This window comes from Mesoplodon densirostris, chromosome 4 (genome assembly GCF_025265405.1).
Source record: "Mesoplodon densirostris isolate mMesDen1 chromosome 4, mMesDen1 primary haplotype, whole genome shotgun sequence".
Lineage (NCBI taxonomy): Eukaryota > Metazoa > Chordata > Mammalia > Artiodactyla > Ziphiidae > Mesoplodon > Mesoplodon densirostris.
The window spans coordinates 12,630,018-12,640,565 of NC_082664.1; positions in this window are offsets into that span (position 1 = coordinate 12,630,018).

A 10,548-nucleotide genomic window follows, 5' to 3' on the forward strand; every position below is an offset into this window, starting at 1 on the left:
GGCATGGGCAGCTCCCATGGCAGCTCAGTTCTGGGGTGTGGCTTTGTGAGCTGTTTCTGGAAACACACTACAGTCAACTTCTTCAGTCCTCCCAGTGATTCTGTAAGTCGTTTACTATCCTGCTTTCTGCACCTGAACCCCAACTGAAACAAGGAAATAGCCAGTAAGGACAGTGAACAGTTCTGACAACAAACAGCAACACTGGGGGGGAGGGTGTCCAGGTGAATAGGGTGCTGATGGTGGGAGTGTTTATAGACCCCTTGTCACTATGTCAAAGGAAAAGGACTACTCAATGCCAGGCACTATTTATTTCCGTATCACAGACAACACCATTCAACTTCATTCAAACCATGCAGGCTTTATGAAGGTTGTCAACGCTTCAGGGTTTGATCACGGGCATAGATATCTCCTGGTTAATGGGCAGTTGTCTGAATTAATGCCTTAAAACAATCAGTTTCCAGGTCTGTAAGAAACTCAGTGAGTGACACTGGTACTGCCAAGATTCTAGTCCCATTCCTGAGGTTCAGAGATGGAAAGGCACTTACCTAAGATCACACAGCAAGTTGTAAGAGCCAGAACTGGTTCTCCTGGCCCTCAATTGTTCCACTGCTTCAGTGAATGAAAAGAGTGAAGAAATGGATGAAAGAGGTATGGGACTGGCAGCCAAAATGCTACCCCCTAACTCCAGAGTCCAAGGGCCAACCTGGGGTTGGTGGGGAGGAGGAGAGAACAGGAAGCAGATTTGGGCAGTGAGAACGACACTGAAATGCTTTTTAAGGACTCACTCTTCAGTCAAATTCAGAGACAGAAAATAGAATGGAGGTTGCCAGGAGCAGGGCTGGGGAGGGGGGATGGGGGGTTTGCATTATGGGAACAGCATTTCTGTTGGAGAAGATAAAAAATTATGGGGATAGATGGTGATGGTTGTGCAACAATGTGAAGGTACTTAATGCCACTGAGCTGTACACCTAAAAATGGCTAAAATGGTAAATTTTATGTTCTGTGTATTTTACCACGATAAAAAATTTGAAAGCACTCTCTATGGCCACTGCTGTGTGAGGATATTGGCTGCATGAAAGTGGCTGCCTTCTAGTCTGAGGAGTGAGGGCAGGGGGACAGAATCAGCATTCTAGTCTCTCTGTGGGGCAGACGCTGCCCCCCAGCTAGCATCCCTGGGAGCGCTCCGGGCTCTAAGCTGGGGGAGTGGGAGTCCTGCTGGGGGTGCCCACTGGGGAGGGGCACCAGAGCCCCCACCAGAGCTGGTCTCCCAGGACTTCGGAGGTGGTTCTCACAGAAGTGCAGTCCCCCAGAATACACCACCAAGGGAGACCCCAGAGGCAGCCTGTCTGTGCCCATGGGGAGCGGCAGGCTCAGGGCTGGATGCAGCCCCAGTTGCTCCCCTCAAGCCAGTGAGCCTAACTCTAGCAGACGCAATCCAAGCCCTGCTCATGTCCCTTGGGCCTCTCAGGGTCCTGGGCCACGGCCCACTGCCAGGATCTACCCCTTGGTGCCCAAAGGGTTTTCACAGAAACCCAGAAGTCTGCTCTGCTCGCATTCACCGGAAGCTGAAAGCTCAGGGACTTGCCCTCAGATGTTCATTTATTTGTTTTTTCAACAAGAGAAAAATAGTTTGTTAATGCATGTGGTGCACCTCACACAGGAGAAATCTCAGTGATGAGTAACTCAAAGGGATGGTTAGAACTTGGGCTTATATAGCATCTTAACAAATAAATTTGTAGAGAAGTGACAAGAGAAAGGAAAAGGGTTTTAGGCTTCCAGGGCTGTCAAAATATGGGAAGGTAAATATTTGGGGGGAAGCCAATGGAAGACAAGTGTCAGAGGTTCATTTAGAAGCACCCCACCTTCCTCACCCCTGGGCGCTATTCCAAGGAGGGGTTTTGTTGTACAGCTTCTCATTGGCTCCCTGAGGAATTCAGCTGGTTCCTCACCCTGGGGTCGGGCTTGCCTGCACACACTATTGCTAGCACACTCTTTATTGATTTCCTTTCCTTTCCTCCCCGCTTCCTTCCCACCCCTCCACAACGATTCCTCGAATCCTTGACCCTTGACTTGCAGAACCCACGCCAAGATGCTGAGTGCCCCTTCCCCTACTCCCCCGTGCTCTGTCTGGGGTGTGAGTGTTCTGACAGCATCCGTCTCTCGATCCCTTGATGGTCCTCCATCCTGAGCCACGTGAAGCTCAGTGCCTCTAAGACTCCAGCCCTTCTGGACCCTGATCGATTTCCCTCCATCCCTGACTCTGGAGCTTGATTGTTCTTTGCATTAATTTGGAGGGTGGCTCTTTAGACTCCTGTCCTACCCAGGAAGTATCTTGTCAGCTCTAGACCACTTCCAGGCCTCCGACCAAGGTGAGGTCCCGAGGGTGAGGAAGGGCCAAGGCCAGAATCCTCTGGGTTGGGGAGCGGACGTTGCATCAGGCAAGCTACAGCGCTGGAATGAGGGGGTGGAGAGAGCCCTGGAGCCAGATGCAGAGTCTACCCAGGAGCTACCAGCGAGCCACCAAGTGACCCTGGTTCGTTTCCTACTCTCTGCCTCAGTGTCCCCACCTGAAACATGGCTGTGACGATGCAAGGCACACAATTGTGCTGAGTGTGAATGAGATCTGAACGCAGCTCCTGACCCTTGAGCACATGGTGGCTGCTTCACACACCTGTGATGAAACCCTGTCATTATCCTCATTAATATCAGGAGATGGAGGTGCAGAGAGGTCCCAGACCTGCCTAACGCCACCCAGCCTGGTGAGCAGCAGAGGCAGGAGTCGACCTCAGGCTGTCGTGTGGAAAGCCGTAATGTGGAAGTTCACTGCTTTTAGATAAAGAAGGTAAATATTAATATCATCTGACAGTAAATTGAGACTCAGAGATGGGCAGTGCCTTGTCCCAAGTCACACCGGGCTGTTGTGGGAGCCAAGTGCTCCTGGGGCCCAGCCTTGGGTTTTCCTTCCTGGATAAGACCGCCTTCCCCTCCCCCCCGAGGTTGCTAGTGGTGGGGCTACGTGGGGAGGGCTGCCTCAGATCTTCCCCAGGGGTGCACAGTTACCTCAGGAGGTGCACTCTGGCCTCTCTGGACCCAGCCTCTTTCTCCCCAGTTCTACCAAAGCTGTTAGGGGACAGGGAAGGGGAGACCTTCATTCAACAAACATTTATTGAGCACCTACTGTGTTCCAGGCTTTGTTCTCAATGCTTGGAGTATGCTGGTGAAGAAAAGAAGCAAGACCCCTGCCTTCCTGGAGGCTGAGGAGACAGGCAACAAACAATAAAACATAAGACAGAGAAAGACAAACATCATATGGTATCACTTAGACGTGGAATCTAAGAAAATGATACAAATGAACTTATTTACAAAACAGAAATAGACTCACAGACATAGAAAACAAATTTATGGTTACCAAAGCAGGTAGTGAGGGCAGGGAGAGAGATAGATTATACATGCTACTATGTGTAAAATAGATAAACAACAAGGAATTACTGTATAGCACAGGGAACTCTATTCAATATCTTGTAATAACCTATAATGGAAAAGAATCTGAAAAATAGATGATAGATAGGTAGATAGATCATTGAATCACTTTGCTGTACACCTGAAACTAACACACTGTAAATTAACTATACTTCAATTTAAAAAATGGTTTAAAAAACCAATAAAACCTAATAAATAAGCACATCATACAGTAGGTCAGAAGGTGGTGATGTTGGAAAAAAAGAAGGAGCAGAACAGAGTCGGGGGCCTGAGAACAGCTGGGTGGGAAGCTATGGCCTCATCCAACAGGTGGTCAGCGTAGGGCCCCATTGAGAAGGGTCAAGGGAGAGAGCCATGTGGGCATCGGAGAGAACATTCCAGGCAGAATGAACAGTCAGTGCAAAGGCCGTGGGACAGGACCACACCTGGCAGATTTGAGGCAGATTAAAAAGGCCAAGGTGGCTGGAAGGGAGTGAGTGAGGCAGAGATTAGTCGGGGATGAGACAATACTGGGCCAGATCAGGTAGGGCCTCGTGGACCGTGGTGAGGACTTCGGCTTTTACTTTGAAGAAAACAGGAATCACTGGGAGAAGACGGGCAGCAGAAGGTGGGAGGAGCCCAGAGGCCCCAAGGTGTTGTGTAGATGTGCCCACCAGGCCTGGCTAGCTCCCAGCAGCCCGAGCACCCCACTTCACTCCAGAGGGCCTGCAGAGACGCTTCTGAACCAGGAGTCAGGGAAAGAAGAGGAAGCCTTTGCCCCCACTGCCCCAGGTGCCCTGAAATGTCCCCTTTGGGGAGCACCAGATCCCAGGGAGTGAACCGCTGCTCCTCTGGCTGTAGGGCTCAGGACACCTCCACGTGGGGAGTCCCTGCCGGGGGTGGGGGTCCTTCGGAGCAGCTTTCTGCCTGGACCCCAGAGAAAGTGGCAGCTGCTCATGTGTTGGGGGAGACCAGGGCATTGGGCAGAGTCAACATACCCTTGGCCCTGCCTGCGAAATCACGTTTTCCAAACACACAGCTCCTCTAAGCCCCTTATCGGGCCTCCAGGTAGCAAAGCTCCGTTGCTGGGCAATGGTGTTTTATCTGCGAGCTCTGCACAGAGGTTGTAGGAGGTGATTTCATTAGATCCTCTCCCATCTGTCTCTGCAAACGTCCCCAGGGGCCTCCAATTAAGGTTTTGCTTTTCTTCCTTCGCAGATGTTTGCTTTAATCTAATAAAGCGGTTTACAGGCCTCAGTGGGCGGACGAGGGCCTTGGTGGGCCCCAGCCCAGGAGGGTGGTGGGAGAGGTGGGGGGGGGGTTGCCATGGGCGCCAAGCCCTGGACGCAGAGGCGAGCTCACGGGGGCTCGAGGCACAGCAGACTGAAAAGAAGGCCCCGGCCTGGGCCAAACTGAGGCACGAGAGGTCTTCCCCGTAACCTACCTCTCTTCCTCCTTCCTGCAGCCGGGTTCCCACAGGGGCCACAGCGGCACTTCACTCCCAAGCAGGATGTCTTTTCTAGGGAGACACCTCTGGGTCAGAAACTTCTGGATCCAAGGGGGAGATCACCTGGGAGGTGGATCTGCGGAGGCTCCATAGAGACAATGCTGTGGAAGAACTGCTCTGTGGCGTGCAAACCCAGAGTCATGCCGAGGAGACCAGACGCGGGAAACCAGGGGTCTGGGGGAGAGAGGATGGGTGAGAGGCAGGCTCAGGGCAGAGGACAGTAGAGGAGCTGGCCTGACTGTCCGGCTGAGGCACTGCGGTAGGGAGAGAGGCGGGAGGCACCCCTGCCCTCCCAACAGGGTCAAAGCAACACAGGGGGCTTCTGGGATGGGGCCCCGCGGCCAGGACTCCGAGGGAGACGGGACCTCAAACCCCAACCTCTTAGTTCTACAGGCCCCCAAAAGGCTGGCCTCCAGAGCCTCCCAGGGAAGAGTCTTCAGGTGATTTCAGGGTGATCCTGGACCCCAGAGCCCCTGACCAGCTGGCAGAAGCCACTTAGGATGGTGAAAAGGGCTGCACTTTGGAGTCTGGTCTGGGTTTGAATCCTGGTTCTTCCTGGTACTACTGTGTCACCTTGCAAAAGTCACTGAACCTTCCTGAGCCTCTGTTCCTATTCTACAAAATGGCCAAAATAAGTTCTTGCGTGATTTCTATGAATTGAACCGAGAGAATTCCATCGCCAACATCTGTCAGTGCCAACTATGTCTGGGGCGTCTCGGGAGCTGATAACAGGAGGGAAAGCTCCAGCACGGTTCCTGGGTGTCCCAGGTGGCTGTCGTAGCTCTCTCCCTGCCCCCTCTCCCTCAGGCTCTGTCCCCTGGTGGAGCACTGGGTTCGTGTGGTCCATTTTGTATTGGACTGACTAACGAGCCACGTCCTTCACTCTTCAGCATCAGCAGGGCTGGGCAGATCAATGTCTGGGGGTGCCTCTGTTTTCTCATCTGCAAAATGGGGGGTGATGATGATACTACTTACCTCCTGGGGCTACTTCCCTGTTGGCGCAGTGGTTAAGAATCTGCCTGCCAATGCAGGGGACACGGGTTCGAGCCCTGGTCCGGAAAGATCCCACAGGCCGTGGAGCAACTAAGCCCGTGCGCCACAACTACTGAGCCCGTGCTCCTAGAGCCCGTGCTCCGCAACAAGAGAAGCCACCGCGATGAGAAGCCTGTGCACTGCAACGAAGAGTAGCCCCCACTCGCCACAACTAGAGAAAGCCCGTGCACAGCAACGAAGACACAGCACAGTCCCCAAAATAAATAAATTAATTTAAAAAAGAAAGGAGTTGCCGTACAGTTGGGTGCTTTGACACAGGGCCTGCCCACAGTGAGTGCCACGTCACTGCACCTGTCATTGTAGTAACTTTAGGAAGTGGTTTTCCTTCAGGTGACTGAGTATCTCTGATGTTCAAGCCCCTCACAGCTGCATCTAGTGCCCTGCAAAGTGGGGGCCCAGAAAAGGGGTGTTAGGGGTGGGGTGCTGGAGCCCCGAGCGGTGCTGATTCTGCTCTCCACACATGGGCAGGTGGAGCAATACCTCCGGTGTCAGGCCCTGCCCCTCCGCAGGCAGCCCAGCTGGGGAGCACCGGCCTGGATGGACGCACGGGGAGCTCCTAGCCGGCAGGGACCTGCAGGCCACTCGAGCATCTTCTCTCCTGCCCAATGCTTTCAGAGCCAGTTAGCTGGGCAGCCTTCTCTCCCAAAGAACAGGCTGTTCTCTCCCCTCCTCCCCCAGCACCCGGGCTCAGAGACCACGAGCAATGTGGGTTCCCCTTCTCCCCCTGTGTCCCCGCCCTGCAGGAGCCGGCAGAAAGGCCTGGACTGGGTGGGGTCCCTCCTACCGACACCTCAGTCCCGGTGCCACCCTGGAGTCCTCAGCCTTGTCCACCTGCCCCAGGACGCCCCTCTTCCTTCTCAGACTGGACTGTGCTTCCGCGCTTCTTTGCTGAGGTCAAAGCTCTGCTCTCCCACCCGCACCCCCAAGAGCAGGTGCCACAGTCTCGGGTCTGTCAGGCGTTGACTCTACAGTATGGGGGACCCACGGAAGTGGGGTGATGAGGCACCAAGCACAAGGAGGTGAGGAAGTATTACCCAAGGGTAAGAGGAGCTAGAGTACGAGGGTGTGCCACAGGTTCACCTTCCAGCAAAGGGAGGAATTCGCCCCCTCAGCATGGTCCCCTCACATTCCTTTGGCCTCCTCTCTTATTATTCCCCTCCCCTCCCCCATCAGCCATACCATACTAATTACTGTCCTCACCCCTCCCCACCTCCCCTGTGTCATACGTACTGTCACACACACTCCTGCCCCCGTACCTTTTTCATGTGCTCCCCTGCCAAGAACGCCTTCTGCTTTTGCTTGTTTTCCTCAAACTTTAAGGCTCACATCAACTCCTCTCGACACCTTCCACTCCAGAAAGGGTTTCCGACCAGCCCCAACCACTCAGATCTCACTAGCCTCAGAGATCTTTTAGCCCTTACCATTTGACCATCATCAGCTACCGTATTAGCCTGGGCATTAACCTCATATGTAAATATTCTATCTGCTCAACTAGATTTCAAGCCTTTGGAGGAGAAGGACATTGCTTCACATCATCCTCAACCCTACAATCATAGGAACATGACCTGTGTTTTTCCACGGAGATGAAAATAGCTTAACCCCAATACAGGTACGATGGTGGAATTTCTCACAAGGTGGGATGCTGGTCGGGGAGATGTCTGGGGACCTGGGTGCTTTCAGAACCTTACAGATGTTATGTCACCCTGTGAACACACTCACCCTGGCTCTTCAGGTAGAGGCAATTGAGTTCAAATGATGCTCCACAAACTCTCTGACTTACTCTGTGGCTGTAGGGGAAGGCAGTGCTCTCTTAGAGGCACAGATGAAACAAGATTAAGGGCGGCTTCGTGGGCCGCTGTCTCTGCTTCTGAACCGTCACCTCCCTCCAGGGAACCCAGGACACTGGTTAATGATTTTTGTCTGACAGGTCCCAGGGACCATAGTTTTTAAGATTGTTTTTCCTCCCCAAGCTTGTTCAAACTTTTGAAATTTTTAGATAATTATAGAATAATTAGAATTGTGGTTTTGTTTCTCAGTTGATGTAGTTGTTTTATTTCATGGCATCTATTTCCGAAGGGTTAGACGTTTTCCACCTCTGAGAAACTGGGTGCTAGGGGAGTCGTGTGCCTCCTCACAGTGGTATTTCTGTGGTTAAGGACCCTCCTGACTTCATGGGAACTAGTGCAGCGCCATGTCTTGCCTCATTTTAGAGACATTGTCCCCGCTCTACGTCATAATGACTGGATGACCTGGGGCAGGTCTGTTCACCTTTCTGGACCTCAATTTTTTCCTTTAGAAATGGTTGAAATGATGGAGCGAGGGCTTTGGACTTGATTTTCTGAGCGGCCCCTTTCCTTGCTGAAATCATGCCTCCTGAGTCACTGGCCATGTGTCCCACATCTCCATGCATCCTTCCTCCCAAGCTCTTTAAGATAAACACAAAAATCTAGGACATTTCCCACATGAAACGCAAGACAGTTTTTTTGTGGGTGGCCTCACTTCCTATTGCTAAGAATCATGGAAGGGCTCAGCCTGTGGTACCCACTGCATCTTAGAAGGACATTTGAAACGCCCATTCTTCCACTCTTACTTCCAGGTGACTTCAACCATATCTCAGCTTTCTCTGGTGGAAGACACGTGGTGAGAAGCGTTTGGTCCTAAATGTAAACAACGAATCTTGTTCCGTGCATGCCAGCTCTTCTGGAGAAGAGCTGTGCCTGGACAGAAGGTTTGGGGGGCAAAAGCCCCCTGACTTGGCCTCAGAACCAGGGAGCCTCCCAGCTTGGAGGGCCTCTGAGCCCTTGAGCTGCTGTCATTTCACTGATGATGGTGCTCCGAAGAAGCCATGGGTCCCACCCCAGACCCAGTCCTCTTGGCTCCCAGCTCCAGGCCAGGTGGTTCAGGCTACTCCACCACCTCATCCTGGGATCCCAGGATCTCCCAGGGAGAGAGATCTTATTCCCAAGGCATTGAATGCCAATAAATATTCAAGGCCCAAGTGGACAGAGGACAATGATATTGAGAGGCCAGAGAATTTTTACCAAAAGTGAGAGCTTGGTCTCAAGTACATTTGTCCCAGAATTCCAAGGCAGGAAAGGTACCTGGGAGGTCACCTTGTGTCCCCAACGGCCTCTCCAGTAGCAGAAGGGAAGAATGAAAGATGCACACAGAGAACTCCAGGGGTCCCCACACCCTGCCTCAACTCCTAATTAAGAAAGACAACCTGGCCTTGGGCAGGGGGCGTGGACACCCACGTGCTTCTCTGGAAGAAGCACTGCAATGAGATACCGCCACATGCCTATTGGAACATCTAAAATTAAAATGACTGATTGTGTCAAGATGTGGAGGAACTTGAACTCATATACTGTTGGTGGGAATGTAAAATGGTACAACTATTTTGGAAAACAATTTTTCATTTCTTGAAAAATTAAACAAACACCTATACCATATGACTAGCCATTCCACTCCTAGGTATTTACCCAAGAGAAATGAAAGCATTCAATACTTGTACATGAATATTCATAGCAGCCTTATTTGTAATCACCCCAAACTGCAAACAACTCAAATATCTATCAACAGATAACTGAATAAAAATGTTGTAGCATATCCATTAATGGGTGATGACTTAGCAATAAAGAGAAATGTACTGTTGAAATACACAATATGGATGGATGTCAAAATAGAAGCCAGACAAAAAAACATAGTGTATAATTCCGTTTGTATAAAATTCTAGGAGGTGCAAATGAATCTATAGTGACAGGAGGCAGATGAGCCGGTGGGTTGGCTGGAATGTGGATGTGGGGAGGGGAAGGAGGGGTCACAAAGGGCCGAGAGGAAATGTGGGGAGGGGATGGATGTGTTCACTATCTTTTTTTAAAAAAATTAATTAATTTTATTTATTTATTTTTGGCTGCATTGGGTCTTCGTTGCTGCGTGCTGGCTTTCTCTAGTTGTGGAGAGAGAGAGCTACTCTTCATTGCGGTGCACGGGCTTCTCATTGCGGTGGCTTCTCTTGTTGTAGGGCACGGGTTCTAGAGCACAGGCTCAGTAGTTGTGGCGCAAGGGCTTAGTTGCTCCGCGGCATGTGGGATCTTCCCAGACCAGGGCTGGAACCCGCGTCCCCTGCGTTGGCAGGCGGATTCTTAAGCACTGCGCCACCAGAGAAGCCCTGTGTTCACTATCTTGATTGTGGTGATGGCATTCCAGGGGTACACATATGTCAAAACTTACCAAATTGTACATTTTAAATATGTGCAAATGTATGTCAGTAAAGCTATTTTAAAGAAAGAAGCTACCACAAGAATCTAGAACACGCTGAGAATACATGGAATTGATGTCTTCCAGTTCCAAGCTGGCTTGATTATCATGGGCGGAAGAGTTATTGTCCCCATCTGACCCAAGAAAAACCTAGAACCCAGAGAGGTTAAGTGCTGGGCCTGAGGTCATACAGCAAGCCTAGGGCAGAGCCCACGACAAGATTCACACTTCTACCTCTGGATCCAGCACTTCTTCGGCCGGGCACTGGCTAT